Here is a 10,874-nt window from a genome sequence, read left to right on the forward strand (position 1 = left end):
CTGGTGCACACATGGGGCCTGGTGGGAGCATCCCTGCTGGTGCAAGTGGTGCAGTCCAGGGCCAGGGGCAGGAGGCAGCACAGGTCACCGTGGAGGTGCCTGTGCATGTCGCTGTCCCTGACCCTGTGAGTGCACCACCATGCACCAGCAGGGATGCCCCGTCCCAGGCCCGTCCGCAGGTAGTGGGGATGTCCATGTCAACTGACTCCCCTCCACCTGCGGCCGTGGGAACCCCTGGCCGCGTGGAGCAGGTCCTGATTGGGGTCGCGATGCGCACGGCTGTGATTCGTGATGACGTGCGTGCTTCCCGGGAGGAGCACGCACGTCATCACGAAGTGCACCGTGCCGACGTGGCCCAATTGGGATCGGCCATGTTCGGGGGGTTCCTGCATGTGTTGGCCAATCTGACGGCCCTCTCCTCCTCTGTGCAGGCTATCCAACGGTCGTTCTCCTTGCCGTCTTCCGGCCCAGATGCCACCATGGCCCCCTGTGGACCTGCCCCGACCAATGCAGCCAGCTCGGTGGGGATCCCATCCCTGCCACAGTTGGGAGTCGGAGGTCCAGCAGGGGTGGACGACACAGCAAGTGGACCCCAGCAGATGGAAGATGTGCCGGCATCATCGGGCAGGGCACGTGCACGACGGCGTCGGTGGTTACCATCAGCCTGGATGCCGTCGTGCTGGCAGAGGCAGTGGCGTCGGAGGCAGCAGCGGGCTCGACGTGGGAGGCATCATGGCTCAGGGCCATCAAGATCAGAGGGGCAGGCATCGGCCGGAGGGCAGGGCAACCCTGGCATGGCGGTGTGTTCCGTGTGGGAGGAGTTTGGCCAGCGGATAGGTGCGGAGCGGCAGCGGGCGGAAGAGGAGCGGCTCGCCATGGCCAGGGCGGAGATCTCCATGCATCGGGCATTGAGGCGGGCTGAGTGCCTCGAGGAGGCTCGCAGGGATTTTGGTGAGCACATGGGGTTGTCCCTGCGAGACCTCGGGGCCAGGACAGAGTCCCGCCTCCAGGACATTGACATGGAGTTCGAGGATGCCCTGGCCAGCATCACCAAGTGAGCCGCAGGACTAGCCCGCTGCCTTTGTATATAGTTTTGTAGTTAGTTAGTGCTAGGTTTCCTTTATTTATTTTTATTATTTTGGACCGCTCGGACAATGGCCACTTTTTTGTACATATTTATTTTATTAGTTAGTATTAGGTTTCATTTGTGCTGTTGGGCTCATGGACCCTGGAACATTCCTGTATATATTGATCTATTTTGGGAGATACATTTTTTAAATTTTTTATTGTTTACACCATGACGTAATGGTTTTTCTTTGATTTCCTACTACATGGTTTTGCTTTGGACAAATTATATTGATTTTTTCATCCTTTGTTTTTTGGTTTATCATTTTTGTTCTCGGACATGGACCTTTTATTTACTTTGCCACATAGTTGTAAGTTTTATTGGTTTACTTGATTTGTGTTTTTAATACATTTTTATATTATCTTACACTTGTGTTATTTTCTCTTTGGTTTCTTACATGTCATGATATGGGTTTTGACATTCACTTGCACCCATTGTGTATGTGTGTGTGACAGACATGTGTTCTTTTGCATACTTGCCTTTGGGGTTGTGTCATGTGATTGCATTCACTATGTGGGTGCATGCAATCCTTGCCTGGGTGTTTGTGCTGGGTATGCTGGCCATTACTGCCATGATTGTGTATCGTCAGGACCTGGGGCCAGGGGGAAATGGGTGGGGGCCTGCTGGCAGGTTCCCCACAGTGCTGGGGGTGGTGGGAGACATGGGTTGGACATGGGTGGGGGCCTGCTGGCAGGTTCCCCACAGTGCTGGGGGTGGGGGGGTGGGAGACATGGGTTGGACATGGGTTGGGGCCTGCTGGCAGGTTCCCCACAGTGCTGGGGGTGGTGGGAGACATGGGTGGGGGCCTGGTGGAGGGTGTCCCTGGTGGATGGGGGGTGGGGGTGGTGGGAGACATGGGTTGGACATGGGTGGGGGCCTGCTGGCAGGTTCCCCACAGTGCTGGGGGTGGGGGTGGTGGGAGACATGGGTTGGACATGGGTGGGGGCCTGCTGGCAGGTTCCCCACAGTGCTGGGGGTGGGGGTGGTGGGAGACATGGGTTGGACATGGGTGGGGGCCTGCTGGCAGGTTCCCCACAGTGCTGGGGGTGGGGGGGGTGGGAGACATGGGTTGGACATGGGTGGGGGCCTGCTGGCAGGTTCCCCACAGTGCTGGGGGTGGGGGTGGTGGGAGACATGGGTTGGACATGGGTGGGGGCCTGCTGGCAGGTTCCCCACAGTGCTGGGGGTGGTGGGAGACATGGGTGGGGGCCTGGTGGAGGGTGTCCCTGGTGGATGGGGGGTGGGGGTGGTGGGAGACATGGGTGGGGGCCTGGTGGAGGGTGTCCCTGGTGGATGGGGGGTGGGGGTGGTGGGAGACATGAGCAGGTGTGCAGGGTAGTTCCCTGTGGTGTGTGCTGCCTGCAGGGGCCGTGGAGGGTGTACAGGTAATGCCTGGGAGCACACAGCCATATCGCGTGTGGGACTTCCCGCGCACCCCTGCAATCCACGTACCCGGCCATATCGCGTGTGGAACTTCCCGCGCACCCCTGCAATCCACGTACCCGGCCATATCGCGTGTGGAACTTCCCGCGCACCCCTGCAATCCACGTACCCAGCCATATCGCGTGTGGAACTTCCCGCGCACCCCTGAAATCCACGTACCCGGCCATATCGCGTGTGGAACTTCCCGCGCACCCCTGTAATCCACGTACCCGGCCATATCGCGTGTGGAACTTCCCGCGCACCCCTGCAATCCACGTACACGGCCATATCGCGTGTGGAACTTCCCGCGCACCCCTGCAATCCACGTACCCGGCCATATCGCGTGTGGAACTTCCCGCGCACCCCTGAAATCCACGTACCCGGCCATATCACGTGTGGAACTTCCCGCGCACCCCTGAAATCCACGTACACGGCCATATCGCGTGTGGAACTTCCCGCGCACCCCTGAAATCCACGTACCCGGCCATATCGCGTGTGGAACTTCCCGCGCACCCCTGCAATCCACGTACCCGGCCATATCGCGTGTGGAACTTCCCGCGCACCCCTGAAATCAACGTACCCGGCCATATCGCGTGTGGAACTTCCCGCGCACCCCTGCAATCCACGTACCCGGCCATATCGCGTGTGGAACTTCCCGCGCACCCCTGAAATCCACGTACACGGCCATATCGCGTGTGGAACTTCCCGCGCACCCCTGAAATCCACGTACCCGGCCATATCGCGTGTGGAACTTCCCGCGCACCCCTGCAATCCACGTACCCGGCCATATCGCGTGTGGAACTTCCCGCGCACCCCTGAAATCCACGTACCCGGCCATATCGCGTGTGGAACTTCCCGCGCACCCCTGTAATCCACGTACCCGGCCATATCGCGTGTGGAACTTCCCGCGCACCCCTGAAATCCACGTACACGGCCATATCGCGTGTGGAACTTCCCGCGCACCCCTGAAATCCATGTACCCGGCCATATCGCGTGTGGAACTTCCCGCGCACCCCTGAAATCCACGTACCCGGCCATATCGCGTGTGGAACTTCCCGCGCACCCCCGTAATCCACGTACCCGGCCATATCGCGTGTGGAACTTCCCGCGCACCCCTGAAATCCACGTACCCGGCCATATCGCGTGTGGAACTTCCCGCGCACCCCTGCAATCCACGTACCCGGCCATATCGCGTGTGGAACTTCCCGCGCACCCCTGCAATCCACGTACCCGGCCATATCGCGTGTGGAACTTCCCGCGCACCCCTGAAATCCACGTACCCGGCCATATCGCGTGTGGGACTTCCCGCGCACCCCTGCAATCCACGTACCCGGCCATATCGCGTGTGGAACTTCCCGCGCACCCCTGAAATCCACGTACACGGCCATATCGCGTGTGGAACTTCCCGCGCACCCCTGAAATCCACGTACCCGGCCATATCGCGTGTGGAACTTCCCGCGCACCCCTGAAATCCACGTACACGGCCATATCGCGTGTGGAACTTCCCGCGCACCCCTGAAATCCACGTACCCGGCCATATCGCGTGTGGAACTTCCCGCGCACCCCTGCAATCCACGTACCCGGCCATATCGCGTGTGGAACTTCCCGCGCACCCCTGAAATCCACGTACCCGGCCATATCGCGTGTGGAACTTCCCGCGCACCCCTGTAATCCACGTACCCGGCCATATCGCGTGTGGAACTTCCCGCGCACCCCTGAAATCCACGTACCCGGCCATATCGCGTGTGGAACTTCCCGCGCACCCCTGTAATCCACGTACCCGGCCATATCGCGTGTGCAACTTCCCGCGCACCCCGGTATGCACGCACACGTTTATTTTTTCTCTCAGCGCGTGTCTGTGTTTGTGGGTACCCCTTTGTACGTCATTTGTCCTGGAGGGCCACAGTATTGGACATTGATCATGTCTGTATATAGGTGCTATTTGTTGGCGCACCTTTTAGCGCACATTTCTTGCAGGCGCAGAGACGCTACCGCCTGCTTTCTTGTGGCGGTCGTGTTTGTGCCTGTTTGTGCCTGTGCGCTGCTTTGAGCGTGCGCTTTTTTGCCCTATTCTATTCCATGAATACGTGTTGTATGCGAGCGTGTGGGCGTTCCGCGCACTTGCCTCCTATACTTTCCCGTGCCGCCCACATTCTTCCCCATTCCGAGTGTTGTGCCCCATTTTATTCCCCATTCCGAGTGTCCCGCCCTGTGTTCCGCCTACTTTAGAGCTGTGCGCTGCGCTCGGAGTGATAGCGCAGTGGCCGTGGCGCACGACGTTGGTTGACCTGTGCGCCGGCCTGCGCCGCGCGCTTTTTCGGCGCACGTCCTCTGCTTTTCTTGCGCACGGACTTCCATGAATCGACGTGCGCTGGTTTCCCTGCGCTTTTCGCTAATTTTCGGCGCAGCGCACGTATTGGCCCCTCTGCGCCGGGATTTTCGGCGCACATTTATTCCATGAATCGGCCTGAATGTCTCTTCAAAACGAGACAAGTATTTAATTAAGACGAGAGGAGGAAGGAGGGGGGGAGAAGCATGGTATGCAGGTGAAGCCCCCACACCTGATCGTGCCTTGGAGGGGTGGAGTAGAGCCAAGCCACAGAGCCTGTGGCATTTGAATCATCGAGGAATGCCGCAGTGAGACGCCGGGAGGCTGGCAAGAACGACAACGTGGAAACCGCTGCCCGAGAATAGTATACAGGAACTGATGGTGGTGTCACCACAAACTCCTCATGGTGGATGAGACGCCCACTCAACGACGCTGAGACCATCACAGCAGGGAGTATGAGAAGCTCCCTGTCGCCCATGTCTGAGATGGCTGCAACCTGAGGGGAAGCCGAGAAAGAAACACTGATGAGAATCCAGAACGGGAAAACCAACAATGGAGACGAACACCAGAGCGCAAGCTGAGCCCTGCAACGTTCCCTTATGCAGATGAAGGTACCTGGGAGAACGGGAAAAGCGGGAGGCTGCCAAGGTAAGAGCACATGAAGAGTGCAACTCATCCCAGTCATAAAGATGAGATATGAGGAATAAAGTTGTTTGATTGCCAACACGTGTTTCGACCTTAGGTGTTTTTTTTCGAAAGCATTCATACAAAATTAAATATATAACATATTGGGCCTCATTACACGGTAGGCAGAGGACCAAGGTGCTATTAGCACCTTGGTCCATGCCGGTAAAATACCGGCACCGCCTTGGTGGAAAGGGGAATTACCGCCCTATTCCAAGGTTGGCGGGGCGGTAATTCCCCTTTCCCTTCCCTATTCCCATTTTTGCCCCATAGGGCTCTATGGGAATGGGGAAGGCACTAATTACGGTGCCGCAAATTGCGGTACCGTAATTAGCACCCTGGTGCCTTTGCGGGTTGGTTTTTAACGCCTGCAAAAAGCAGGCGTTAAAGTCTCCAACCCGCAAAGGGACCTCGTAGTAAGGCGGTAAGGTGACTGTTAACCCTTACCACCGTCCGTGTAATGAGGCCCATTGTTTTCCATTAAGCACTATTTCCACAGTTGAGGATTTGTGTCTTAGGAGTGATACAGATTTTGCATAATATCTAATAGAACAATTTCATGAGCAAAGAGAGAAGGGATTACAATGAAAGAATATTACAAATTTCAGTATTATACTTATCAAACTGGTTACTTATTTATATTGCATGCTTCTTTGTGTTTTGCGATATTGCCTTACTATAGAAATATTTCGGTAGGCTTCATTGTAGACAATTATATGGTTGGTAATATCATCAGATTCTATGTCACAATCAACCAGAATTTTTATCCAAATTACCCATGAGTAGATACAGTGAGCTAATTACTATATGCTTGTCAGAAGTACTTGATTATTATATAAAGAAAGTGCTTTTACTTCATTCCCTTACTGTCCTAAAACTGTGTTATTGTGACTTGTCACTTGTCCTTTTTAATTTTAGTAGTTCAAAGCTTTGTTGATGTTTCTGAAAATAAGAATGATCCATATTTCCTCTTGTTAGATATCATTAACTATACAGAGTATTAATGTGCAAACATTAAAGTCCATGTACTTACATACGTTTTTGGATGATTGCAAACATGCTGTGATCAGCAGTTTCTCAGCAGACCGCGTGTGTTGTGGCCACCCTTTTTATTCTTGGTGTTGGCTCATTTTGGTAGCATAGCCACTAAAATATTGCCAACACCATTGCTACAGATAAGAAAGGGGTGCCAAGAAGCAATTTTTGTGGTTGGTCTGACACCTTGAAATGCTGTGGTATACAATTGCCAATGCACTAAATGTTCATTCCTGTTGTACTACGCGGATGAAATCCAATATTGGCTTGTTTAAGGTATTTTCTCCCAATTAGGCGTACTGACAATTGTCACATGTCTGATTGACTTTCAATGCTGGAGCCGCGAAGTGATCTCTTTTTCGAGACGGAGATTCAGACAGCCAGTCAGGCCTCCCTTCTCGGGGGCCTGTGTGGGATGGCTTGTCCATCCCCATCGCCCTCCCTCCTCCCTATAAACCGCAGCCATTTGCGCTGCTTTCCTTGTGCTACTAAACTGAAACAAATGCGGCTTCCCTTACTGGAAACTAAAAGCAGCAATGGCGGATCAAGAGGATGAATCATGATATGTGGGGCTTGAAAAAACGAAGCCACAATTAGGTAAGGAGGCTGTACATATGCACCCCTTTTTGTTTATTTGTGAGCTCACTTCGCATGCTGGGGACCTCTGTGTTTCTCAGGACACATTCACATAATTTACGAGGCAGGCGAGCTGCCTTTATTGTTCGAATGCAGCTCGCCCTCCTTCAACTGCAAAGTCTGTTTACCCTGCTGCCATGCCCGCCCAAGCAGCCCTTTTTTGAGGCTGGCACACTCTCTTTTCACTCCCAATCTATGTTGGCTTTGTATAAAATGTCCTCTATTCCTTTCCTTTGAATGACTGAATTAGATGCGCCCGCGATGTAGCATACGCTAATGAATAAGGACATCTGCGAATACCCATGTGTGCCGTACATGCTCGCGAGGGATTCACTATTCCATTTTGCTGGACACCATAGCGGCCTACATTCTCAAAAGCAAAACCCGGGGAATGATGTCACTGTTGCCCCGCCCCCTTCCCCAAGACCAGGGCTGTCAGAAGATGTGGTGAGGCCTGGGGCAAAACATTTGGTGAGGCCCCCTTACAATTTTTTGCACTCAGCCAGCGGCGGCACCTCTGCAAACAGGAGACTCGAGAAATCTCCTTTTGAGTTTGTGTGCAGGATCCCAAATATGGTTTATTAATACAACTCCAAATCAACTACAGCAAAGTTCGATTTCTCTACTGAAGAAAGCTTTATGCCGGACTAACTTTTGTATATATGCATAAATATATATAGGATGGCATTAGCTCTCCACTCTGCCACCTCCAACTCTCTGAGGGTCAGTCACTTTTCCAAGCAAAGAGTTGAGGGCAGATCTCTTTCTTCGGCTGGGACCTCGCTCCGAAAACAGCCTCCCTACCTCTCTGAAACTTCAGCAGAACCATCTCCGGTTCCTGAAACAACTCAAGACCTGTCACTTTGCTTCTGCCTTCTCTCTTCCTCTCCCTTGCTGATCACCTTCCTTATCCATGCACCTGGTCAAGCTCTGAATTCGGGCACAGGTTCCTGCACTGATTCTTGGCTCCCCTGCACTTGTGGTCTGTATTTGTAACCCTACAGTCCCTCTCTTGCACTTATTCTCCACCCGTTGGCTGCACTTATGAGTACCCATACTTGCCACCTGTTGGCTGCACTCGTGTTTCTCCTTTGTTCCTGCACTTATGCATCCTACCCCACCCTCGGCACTTCTCCCCTCCCTCCTTCCCTGCTCTTGCACGATCTGAATGACACAATGCCTAGTAAGATCTGTGTTTTGTCCTACTCCTTTGTTTCCCCCTCCTTGCCTTGCCACACCTAGAAACACTTGTGTACAGGCACGTTATAAATGCTATATCATATCATTAAGGAGCACACTGCCACTGTGTGCGCATTAAAACACACATCATACACAGTGATAAATGATGTACAGTAGAGCCGGTACATTTTTGAACTTAAGAGGCTTAAAAATGTGTGCCAATTAGGCAGGATCAACAGCGCACAGTGAGGGAGCCCAAACCAAACAAGGGTTCCTTGAGGGGGGGTTCTCACTCTCAAGAAAATGTTTGTAACATTGGGATGAATTATGCATTTTACAGCACTTTCTTTGCAAAATTGTGTAGAAATCCATACAAGTTGCAATTGGTTTTGTATGGAAGCACATGGAAAATCCCAATAGTTGCAAATCACAAACCGTGCACAGGGACAAGTTTACAATACATTTCATGCCGCCTTTCCACGCAAGATATGTTAGTATAAAAATATATTCATACTGGTTGATCTCATGCATGTCCATGCAGGCTGCATCAATATATGCCATTGTTACCATGTACGGACTCCCAGCCAGTAAATATGCCATGTCACAGAAAGTATACCCAGACTGACTGTGTACCATAAGTGTTATTACTGGCTAGATTGGCCTACATTCAATGTGGGCCAATTTAGCCAAGTAGTATGTTTGCTTTAACCTTGATGCGTAGTCCTGTGCATCAAGGGTAAAGCAAAAAGAGCATTGGCAATGCTAACAGTTTGGGCATTCGTGTAGGCATGGGAAAGACACTTCTGTATTAGTATTAACTGGCCGTTAATAGTGCCGGTGCAAAATGGTTTGAGTACCTGAGCAGCTAATAGCAGTGCCTGGCAAATGCCTAATACTTATACACAAGCCAAAACTGTTGGCTTTGCCAGTGCTTGTTTTTAACAGGACTTCAGCGAAAGACATGCAGGGTGTTTTTAAATCGAGTGGCCAAAGGCAGACCTGATTAAGACATTTTTATTACACCAGTTCCGTGTTTACAACTCCAATGACGTCATGAACTCTCAAAAGACTCCTTTGAGAAAACACTTGCAGGCACATTGAGGGCAATGTTTGATGGCAAGGCATGTTTAAAGCTAGCTCAAAGATTTCCAGTGAGGAGGTGTTTTGGTTGGGGAGGGCAGGAGCTAGGTGAGAATTGCTATAGGAATTAGCATGGCCATGAGAAGTCAATGGGTGGGCAAATAATTAAACAACATCTACAAGTCCCTCCTCATATTGCATTTCTTCCTATCTGTACTCGATGCGATCATTGGGACGGATCTTTCCAGACCCAGGATCTGGCAAATAATGACTCACCAGATTGGAAATACAGCTCCACAATCTGTGAAATCTGTGCACTATATGTTTATTTTAGAATGCTCTGGTGTGTTCATGCTTTAAACTATGTTGGGCAGGGATTTAAATCGTGGCCGCTAAGTTCCAAAGTGAGACACTTCCCCACAAGACCACTTGAGGGTCTGAGCGGGAGCCCTGTGAAATCCCTTGTCAATGTTGCACTGACTGAATGTACTGATGTGCATTTTATAGGTTTAAAAGGGGTGCAGATTTTGAACTTTGCTGACGATAAATCCTCTGAGTGGAAGAGGCAAATGCTCATGGGGTGACTAAAATACCTGCCCAACACCCTCCTAATGCTCCCGTCGCTGGGCCTGGCCTCTTTTACTGCGGTCGGAGGGATGCCCAATAAAAAAAGTCTATTTCCACCACTGCCTGTTCGCTAAAGCAATAGTTTTGGCTTATTGGTGGCACACCTAATAACCAAAACAAAAAGAATGCCATGCAGTGGCGCAACACCATTGAGCAGATCGGGCTCTAGCTACTTCCTGAAATGTTGGGCTTTGTTGACTCGACCTGGTTCCATGGGCAGCGCCAGCCCCTAGCCACTTTGAGGCAGAAGGCCTCTTTCAATGTGTCGCCAGCCCGTAGCACTCGTTAAGGCGCAGCATCAGTATCAAACATGCAGAGCATAAAAACCTATCCATGCAATATCAACAGACTCACTTTGATAAAGCCAGTCTTAACTTCTGGTCTCAGCTTTTAGATGGCCCACCTCTCCAGAGATTAGCATAGCACTATGAAAGTAAACAGCCTCTGAATTGGGGTGAAACGTACGACTAGTGACCAAAGGGAAGGTGAAATAGCTTTTCAGCTTCCTAGCTGGGCTCAGGGAATTCAGAGGGAAATGGGAGCAGGGCTGGCTAAAGATGTGTCAGGGCTGGTGGGGTCTCATTTCTTTTTGATGTTTGGGGCATCCATTACTGATTGGAACAATGGTCCAAGGCAACTGTGGAGTGCTTAAATCAATAATGAAGTCAAAATAATGCAGCAAGGAGGTTCAAAGCTGCAGATTATCAGTATGTTTCTGTGTCATAAGACTGCCAACATGGGGGCAGCTACTTGGGG

Source organism: Ambystoma mexicanum, chromosome 5q, assembly GCF_040938575.1.
Source record: "Ambystoma mexicanum isolate Mex_15411 chromosome 5q, UKY_AmexF1_1, whole genome shotgun sequence".
Lineage (NCBI taxonomy): Eukaryota > Metazoa > Chordata > Amphibia > Caudata > Ambystomatidae > Ambystoma > Ambystoma mexicanum.